Below are 9,443 nucleotides of genomic sequence, written 5' to 3'. Positions count from 1 at the left end.
ATGCCAGCCCTGGCTGCAGCAGAAGTGCCAGGTCTGGCCAAGCCAGAAGGGCCAGAACTGGCCGAGGCAGAAGGGCCAGGCCTGGCCAAGGCAGAAGGGCCAGCACTAGATGAGGCCAATGTGCCAGCCCTGGCTGCAGCAGAAGGGCCAGGCCTGGCCAAGGCAGAAGGGCCAGCACTGGATGAGGCCAAAGTGCCAGCCCTGGCTGCAGCAGAAGTGCCAGGTCTGGCCAAGGCAGAAGGGTCAGCACTGGCCAAGTCCGAAATGCCAGCCCTGGCTGCATCAGAAGTGCCAGTTCTGGCCAAGGCAGAAGGGCCAGCACTGGCTGAGGCAGAAGGGCCAGGCCTGGCCCTGGCAGATATGTCAGTGCTCGTCGGAGCAGAAGTTCCAGTTCTGGCCAAGGCAGAAGGGTCAGCACTGGCTGAGACAGAAGGGCCAGCCCTGTCTGCAGCAGAAGTGCCAGGTCTGGCCCAGGCAGAAGGGCCAGGCCTGGCTCTGGCAGACATGTCAGCACTGGCTGTGGGAGAAGTGTCAGGACTAGCCAAGGCAGAAGGGCCAGCACTGGCTTAGCCGAAGGGCCAGGCCTGGGCCTGGCAGACCTGTCAGCACTGGCCAAGGCCAAAGTGCCAGCCCTGGCTACAGCAGAAATGCCAGGACTGGCCAAGGACGAAGGACCAGGCCTGGCCCTGGCAGATATGTCAGCACTGGCCAAGGCCAAAGTGCCAGCCTTGGTTGCAGCAGAAGTGCCAAGACTGGCCAAGGCCAAAGGGCCAGCACTGGCTGAGGCAAAAGAGCCAGGCCTGGCCATGGCAGACATGTCAGCACTGGCCAAGGCCAAAGTGCCAGCCCTGGCTGCAGCAGAAATGCCAAGACTGGCCAAGGCCGAAGGGCCAGCACTGGCTGAGGCAGAAGGGCCAGGCCTGGCCCTGGCAGATATGTCAGCACTGGCCAAGGCCAAAGTGCCAGCCTTTTTTGCAGCAGAAGTGCCAAGACTGGCCAAGGCAGAAGGGCCAGCACTGGCCGAGGCAGAAGGGCCAGGCCTGGCCCTGGCAGAAATGTCAGCTCTGACTGGAGCAGAAGTGCCAGGTCTGGCCAAGGCCAGAGGACCAGGCACAGGCCAGGCACTGGCAAAAGGGCCAGGCCTGGCCCTGGCAGACATGTCAGCCCTGGCTGGAGCAGAAGTGCCAGGTCTGGCCAAGGTAGAGGGGCCAGCACTGGCTCAGGCAGAAGGGCAGGGCCTGTCCCTGGCAGACATGTCAGCCTTGGGCAAGGCCGAAGTGTCAGCCCTGGCTGCAGGAGAAGTGCCAGTACTGGCTGAGGCAGAGGGGTCAGTCCTCGCCCTGGCAGACATGTCAGCCCTGGCTGAAGCAGAAGTGCCAGGTCTGGCCAAGGCAGAGGGTTCAGCACTGGCCGAGGCAGAAGGGCCGGGCCTGGCCCTGGCAGACATGTCAACCCTGGCCGAGGTCGAAGTGCCAGCCCTGGCTGGAAAGAAGTGTCAGGTCCGGCCAAGGTAGAGGGGCCAGCACTGGCTGAGGCAGAAGGGCCAGGCCTGGCTCTGGCAGACATGTCAGCCCTGGCTGTAGGAGAGGTGCCAGGACTGGCCAAGCCCGAAGGGCCAGCACTGGCTGAGGCAGAAGAGCCAGGCCTGGCCCTGGCAGACATGTCAGCACTGGCCAAGGCCAAAGTGCCAGCCCTGACTGCCTCAGAAGAGCCAGGACTGGCCAAGGTAGAAGGTCCAGCAGTAGCCAAGGCAGAAGGGCCGGGCCTGGCCCTGGCCGAGGCCGAAGTACCAGCCCTGGGTGGAACAGAAGTGCCAGGTCTGGCCAAGGCAGAAGGGCCCGCACTGGCCCAGGCAGACATGTCAGCCCTGGCTGCAGCAGAAGTGCCAGTACTGGCTGAGGCAGAAGGGCCAGGCTTGGCCCTGGCAGACATGTCAGCCCTGGCTGGAGCACAAGTGCCAGGTCTGGCCAAGGCAGAAGGGCCAGCACTGGCCCAGGCAGACATGTCAGCACTGGCCGAGCCCGAAGTACCAGCCCTGGGTGGAACAGAAGTGCCAGATCTGGCCAAGGCAGAAGAGCCAGGCCTGGCCCTGGCAGACATGTAAGCACTGGCCAAGGCCAAAGGGCCAGCCCTGGCTGCAGGAGAAGTGCCAGTACTGGCTGAGGCAGAAGGGCCAGGCCTGGCCCTGGCAGCCATGTCAGCCCTGGCTGGAGCAGAAGTGCCAGGTCTGGCCAAGGCCGAAGGGTTAGCATTGGCCAAGGCAGAAGGACCATCACTGACCCTGGCAGACATGTCAGCCCTGGCTCAGGCCGAAATGCCAGCCCTGGCTGCAGCAGAAGTGCCAGGTCTGGCCAAGCCAGAAGGGCCAGAACTGGCCGAGGCAGAAGGGCCAGGCCTGGCCAAGGCAGAAGGGCCAGGCCTGGCCCTGGCAGACATGTCAGCACTGGCTGTGGGAGAAGTGCCAGGACTAACCAAGGCAGAAGGGCCAGCACTGGCTTAGCCGAAGGGCCAGGCCTGGCCCTGGCAGATATGTCAGTGCTCGTCGGAGCAGAAGTTCCAGTTCTGGCCAAGGCAGAAGGGTCAGCACTGGCTGAGACAGAAGGGCCAGCCCTGTCTGCAGCAGAAGTACCAGGTCTGGCCAAGGCAGAAGGGCCAGGCCTGGCCCAGGCAGAAGGGCCAGGCCTGGCCCTGGCAGACATGTCAGCACTGGCTGTGGGAGAAGTGCCAGGACTAACCAAGGCAGAAGGGCCAGCACTGGCTTAGCCGAAGGGCCAGGCCTGGGCCTGGCAGACATGTCAGCACTGGCCAAGGCCAAAGTGCCAGCCCTGGCTGCAGCAGAAATGCCAGGACTGGCCAAGGACGAAGGGCCAGGCCTGGCCCTGGCAGATATGTCAGCACTGGCCAAGGCCAAAGTGCCAGCCTTGGTTGCAACAGAAGTGCCAAGACTGGCCAAGGCCAAAGGGCCAGCACTGGCTGAGGCAGAAGAGCCAGGCCTGGCCATGGCAGACATGTCAGCACTGGCCAAGGCCAAAGTGCCAGCCCTGGCTGCAGCAGAAATGCCAAGACTGGCCAAGGCCGAAGGGCCAGCACTGGCTGAGGCACAAGGGCTGGGCGTGGCCCTGGCAGAAATATCAGCAGTGGCTGAGGCCAAAGTGCCTGCCCTGTCTGCAACAGATGTGCCAGGTCTGGCCAAGGCAGAAGGGTCAGCACCGGCCAAAGCAGAAGGGTCAGCACTGACCGAGGCAGAAGGGCCGGCACTGGCTGAGACAGAAGGGTCAGCCCTGCCTGCAGAAAAAGTGCCAGGTCTGGCCAAGGCAGAAGGGCCAGCACTGGCTGAGGCAGAAGGGCCGGGCCTGGCCCTGGCAGACATGTCAGCCCTGGCCGAGGTCGAGGTGCCAGCCATGGCTGGAAAGAAGTGCCGGGTCTGGCCAAGGCCAAAGTGCCAGCCCTGGCTGCAGCACAAATGCCAGGACTGGCCAAGGCCGAAGGGCCAGCACTGGCTGAGGCAGAAGGGCCAGGCCTGGCCCTGGCAGATATGTCAGCACTGGCCAAGGCCAAAGTGCCAGCGTTTTTTGCAGCAGAAGTGCCAAGACTGGGCAAGGCTGAAGGGCCAGCACTGGCTGAGGCAGAAGGGCCAGGCCTGGCCCTGGCAGATATGTCAGCACTGGCCAAGGCCAAAGTGCCAGCGTTTTTTGCAGCAGAAGTGCCAAGACTGGCCAAGCCAGAAGGGCCAGAACTGGCCGAGTCAGAAGGGCCAGGCCTGGCCAAGGCAGAAGGGCCAGCACTGGATGAGGCCAATGTGCCAGCCCTGGCTGCAGCAGAAGTGCCAGGTCTGGCCAAGGCAGAAGGGTCAGCACTGGCCAAGTCCGAAATGCCAGCCCTGGCTGCATCAGAAGTGCCAGTTCTGGCCAAGGCAGAAGGGCCAGCACTGGCTGAGGCAGAAGGGCCAGGCCTGGCCCTGGCAGATATGTCAGTGCTCGTCGGAGCAGAAGTTCCAGTTCTGGCCAAGGCAGAAGGGTCAGCACTGGCTGAGACAGAAGGGCCAGCCCTGTCTGCAGCAGAAGGGCCAGGTCTGGCCAAGGCAGAAGGGCCAGCACTGGCCCAGGCAGAAGGGCCAGGCCTGGCCCTGGCAGACATGTCAGCACTGGCTGTGGGAGAAGTGCCAGGACTAGCCAAGGCAGAAGGGCCAGCACTGGCTTAGACGAAGGGCCAGGCCTGGGCCTGGCAGACATGTCAGCACTGGCCAAGGCCAAAGTGCCAGCCCTGGCTGCAGCAGAAATGCCAGGACTGGCCAAGGACGAAGGGCCAGGCCTGGCCCTGGCAGATATGTCAGCACTGGCCAAGGCCAAAGTGCCAGCCCTGGCTGCAGCAGAAATTCCAAGACTGGCCAAGGCCGAAGGGCTAGCACTGGCTGAGGCACAAGGGCTGGGCGTGGCCCTGGCAGAAATATCAGCAGTGGCTGAGGCCAAAGTGCCTGCCCTGTCTGCAACAGATGTGCCAGGTCTGGCCAAGGCAGAAGAGCCAGGCCTGGCCCTGGCAGACATGTCAGCACTGGCCAAGGCCAAAGTGCCAGCCCTGGCTGCAGGAGAAGTGCCAGTACTGGCTGAGGCAGAAGGGCCAGGCCTGGTCCTGGCAGACATGTCAGCCCTGGCTGCAGCAGAAGTGCCAGATCTGGCCAAGGCAGAAGGGCCAGCGCTGGCTGAGGCAGAAGGGTCGGTCCCGTCTGCAGCCCTGGCTCCGGAGCTCTCTACCTCCTGTCTCCAAGAGTCCTCATAACGTGGCTGTAAGGTGTCTGGGGCTGAATCATTGACCCTGGTCAAAAGCTGCAGGACTTTTGTCTTGCTGTTTTGTGTGAGCGTGTTAGGACCCCACAGGAACTCATAGTGAGGGGGATCGCTGCCGGGCACCTGGCGGTACTCCAGGTACACTTCCTGCACCAGATCTTATGTGATGAGCTTCCTGGTGTCTCCAAAGATGAAGTGTCTTCTTCCATCATAGATGCTCAACATATTCAGGAACTTCCAGATCTCCTCCTCAGAGGCGCGATGACCATTCAGGTAGGTGACACCCAGCAGAGGCATCAGAAGACCATTCTTCGGCAGCCCCCAGTCACCTCTCATAGACCCACTGTCGCTGAGGTCTAGGTTGCTCACCAGGGTATAGCAGTGACTGTTGGGCCTGACTTCCTTCAGCACCAGGCCAAACTCCAGCTCCATGCACTCAGAGTCCCTGCTGAGGATCTCAGGGAATTGCTCCCTGTAACTTCTGTGGATAACCTTCAGCATTTCTGACCTCTTAATGAGCTCCCTCATCATATACTTAAACAGCATGTACCACAGCAAACTCTCTGCCTCCCTGGTCAGAAGATCTGTGTGAGAGCTCTCAGCAGCAGCTGAGGCCTGGGAGGAATTTTCACCTCCCTGAACTTGGCCCTCGGCACCTACACCAGATCTCGAGCATGCTGTGCCACCACCACCAGATCTTTTGCATATAGCACCTGCAGCAGCACTGGTGGTGCCTTGGGCTCCCGGAGGACCCGTGGTGGTGCCAGCAGCAGACGAGCTTGAGGGAGCACTCTCTGAATCAGGAGGGGAGGAGGAGGTGGTTTCTTCTTCCCCAGATGTGGTAGCATGATCATGAAGACCCTGAGTCTCAGCCCGGTCCTGGTGACATTTCTCATGAGCACAGTGCTTAGTCTTCTGTCCACGAGGCATGATGGCTGTGGTCAGGGACTGCAGGCAGGGGTCTGGGCCAATAGACAGGAGACTGGGGCACCTGGAGGATGGAGAATGAGGTGACATGAGCACCTTAAAACAGGGAGATTCTACCTTGGCTTCATCAAAGGCCGCCTCTGCAGGTTTCCTTGAGGACACTGCTCTAGGAACTCACAAGGCTCCTGTTTTCTGGGTCAGCCTGTCCCCTGAGAATCCCAGAAGAAGAACAGAGGCTTACTTTTCCTCTGCGTCCTCTCAGCCCTGCTTTGGACTTACTGAGGTGACAGCAGGGGCTGGCAGTGGGGTCCTCTCAGCTCATCTTCAGTATTATCACATCAAGTCCTAGTGGAGCCTGGGCACCCTTCTCTCTGCTACTCTGATGCAGACACTTCAGACCTCCACATGATCCAGAAGCAAGTGAAGGGATGCCTCAGTCCACCTCCCTCCCAGGGGATACCCAGTGCTGAGAGCTCAGTAGGGTCTTTTCTACCCTGAGTTCACTGGGATCATCATTCATGGTCCTTACCTTGGATCCTTAAAACGCTGGGCACTATTCTCCACTTGCTGATTGGTGGTTGCACCTTCAGACTAGACATTTCCCCTCCCCTAGACTTGGTATAAAACAGTAAAGCAGATGTTCAACCTCACAGCCCATCCCTGAGATTTCCTGGGCTGAAATCCAAGGGTTGGGATGCATGCTCTGAGTCTTCACTCAGATTCCTCAACTGAGCTCCTGGCAGAGAACCTCCTCTTTCTCCTGAACTGATACCTGTCTGATAGTAAAAGCCAATCACCCTGTGTCCCCATAGGAGGAAGTGAAGATGATCTCATCTTCCCAAACACGGTCTCCTAAGAATGGAAGCTGTTGCAGGCAGGTTGACGTCCCTGTGGTCCCATCCAAGATCCCAATTCAAAGTTAATTTTTTTTTTTTTGCTCCTCTTTTCTTCAATATGTCTTTTTTAAAACAAATTTATTTATTTTTAATGGAAGGATAATATATTTACAATATTGTGTTATTTTCTGCCCTCCCTGTCCATCTCCAACTCCCAGAGTTCACTGAGACTCACGTCCATCGAGTCAGTGATGTCATCCAGCCATCTCATCCTGTGTCGTCCCCTTCTCCTCTTGCCCCCAATCCCTCCCAGCATCAGAGTCTTTTCCAATGAGTCAACTCTTCACATGAGGTGGCCAAAGTACTAGAGTTTCAGCTTTAGCATCATTCCTTCCAAAGAAATCCCAGGGCTGATCTCCTTCAGAATGGACTGGTTGGATCTCCTTGCAGTCCAAGGGACTCTGAGTCAAGAGTCTTCTCCAGCACTACAGTTCAAAAGCATCAATTTTTCGGCACTCAGCCTCCTTCACAGTCCAACTCTCACATCCATCCATGACCACAGGAAAAACCATAGCCTTGACTAGACAGACCTTTGTTGGCAAAGTAATGTCTCTGCTTTTGAATATGCTATCTAGGTTGGTCATAACTTTCCTTCCAAGGAGTAAGCGTCCTTTAATTTCATGGCTGCAGTCACCATCTGCAGTGATTTTGGAGCCCAGAAAAATAAAGTCTGACACTGTTTCCACTGTTTCCCCATCTATTTCCCATGAAGTGATGGGACCAGAGGCCATGATCTTCATTTTCTGAATGTTGAGCTTTAAGCCAACTTTTTCAGTCTCCAGTTTCACTTTCATCAAGAGGCTTTTTAGTTCCTCTTCACTCTCTGCCTTAAGGGTGGTGTCATCTGCATATCTGAGGTTATTGATATTTCTCCTGGCAATCTTGATTCCAGCTTGTGTTTCTTCCAGTCCAGCGTTTCTCATGATGTACTCTGCATAGAAGTTAAATAAACAGGGTGACAATATAAAGCCTTGCCGAACTCCTTTTCCTATTTGGAACCAGTCTGCTGTTCCATGTCCAGTTCTAACTGTTGCTTCCTGACCTGCATACAAATTTCTCAAGAGGCAGATCAGGTGGTCTGGTATTCCCATCTCTTTCAGAATTTTCCACAGTTTATTGTGATCCACACAGTCAAAGGCTTTGGCATAGTCAATAAAGCAGAAATAGATGTTTTTCTGGAACACTCTTGCTTTTTCCATGATCCAGCAGATGTTGGCAATTTGATCTCTGGTTCCTCTGCCTTTTCTAAAACCAGCTTGAACATCCGGAAGTTCACGGTTCACATATTGCTGAAGCCTGGCTTGGAGAATTTTGAGCATTACTATACTAGCATGTGAGATAAGTGCAATTGTGCGGTAGTTTGAGCATTCTTTGGCATTTGCCTTTCTTTGGGATTGCCCCACTTATGGGGGCCCAAATTTTGTCTAGCTCTTGGATTAAAAGATTCCTGGAGAACACCACATGCCAGCAACCTCTTGAGGAGTGTCCCTAATACAAACCTTACAGTTTCATGTCCCAGACTTGACCTGAGATGGGGAAAATAACACAGAAGGCAGGGGGCAGAATGGGGTGTGCTCCCAGAGAAAAATGCTGCTCCATCCTTTTCAAAAGCCAGAGTCAGTCTCTACTCATGACTTGTTTTAATTGATTGACAGGCATACTTTTCAAACATTCTACTGCATGTAATCATGCTTCACAAATACTGTGTTTCGTTACAAACTGAAAGTTTATGGTAACCATGCTTTGAACCTGTCTATGGCATGGTTTTCCCAACATCATGTATTCACTTGGGATCCTTTTTCCACATATTGTTAATTCTTTAAATATTTTAAACTCTTTCCTTATTTTATTTCTTATGGTGCTCTGATTAGTTATCTTTGTTACTATTATAACACATTTGTAAATTAAGCTATGTGCATTTTTTAGACATCTTCTAGTAAGTGTACAATAGGATTAACAACTTTTATAGCACTGGGAATCCCCCAAATTCCTAATGATGTACTCTAAGGCCATTTTCACTTTACGGCAGTGATCTAGAACCCAAGTCACCATATCTGAGATATGAGTACACTTCTAAAGGAAAAAAGCCATCCAAGATGGTTTTGTGCTATTCTGATTGAGGTTATCGGACATTGCACAGAGAGACGATCTTACTGTCCCTATCATCTCTTTATCTTCGTTATTCCTGTCATTTATTGATGTAGCCTTCAAGGCTTTCTGCCTAAAGAAGTGTATTGGAATATATCCAGAGTCCTTACTTTTATCCCAGGATACATTTGAGTGTTAAGGAACACAAGCTCTGCTTTAGGGCAAGAGGAATATAACAGCGTCGGATCTAGAGGAATTCAGAGAGGAATCTAATTCCAGGCCTATCAGTCACTAGTGTTCCCCAGCAAGGGCTCACTGCCTGATGCACATAGAAGCCAAACTATGGAATGGGCTTTTGAGAGACAAACTTTAATCCAAGGTGGAGTAGCAAGAAGGCAAGAAGTAGGGCTCTCAAATCTGTCTCCTCAATCCAGAGCTTGAGGTAAAATGAAAGGGTTTAGGGGAACTGCAAACTTGGAACCTAATTGGCTAGTCTTAAATTAATTCATGTGCGCTATTCACGCTGCTAGAAGCCAGATTTTCCGTATTGAAGGACTTCATACAGTTCTCCCCTGGCAACATTGCTACTCTGAGAGTTCCACAGACTGAACCCTCTTGGTTCTGCAGTCATCCTGGAAATGGAGGCTCCTTTTTGGCACATGCATAGTCCTGCCTCTAAAAATAACTCAAGGTTTGGTTAATCAACAACCTGTTTTAAGGAGGCAAAACCACTTTAAACTGGTCAATG

The 9,443-nt window shown here is 54.8% G+C and overlaps 1 pseudogene; it reads right to left on the bottom strand.

Annotated features, from left to right (window-relative positions):
* Positions 1-3,970: 3,970 nt before the first annotated feature.
* Positions 3,971-5,714, bottom strand: LOC113888867 (annotated as a pseudogene).
* Positions 5,715-9,443: the final 3,729 nt, after the last annotated feature.

Source organism: Bos indicus x Bos taurus, unplaced genomic scaffold (genome assembly GCF_003369695.1).
Source record: "Bos indicus x Bos taurus breed Angus x Brahman F1 hybrid unplaced genomic scaffold, Bos_hybrid_MaternalHap_v2.0 tig00002660_arrow_arrow_obj, whole genome shotgun sequence".
Lineage (NCBI taxonomy): Eukaryota > Metazoa > Chordata > Mammalia > Artiodactyla > Bovidae > Bos > Bos indicus x Bos taurus.
This window is presented reverse-complemented; position numbering and strand designations above follow the sequence as displayed.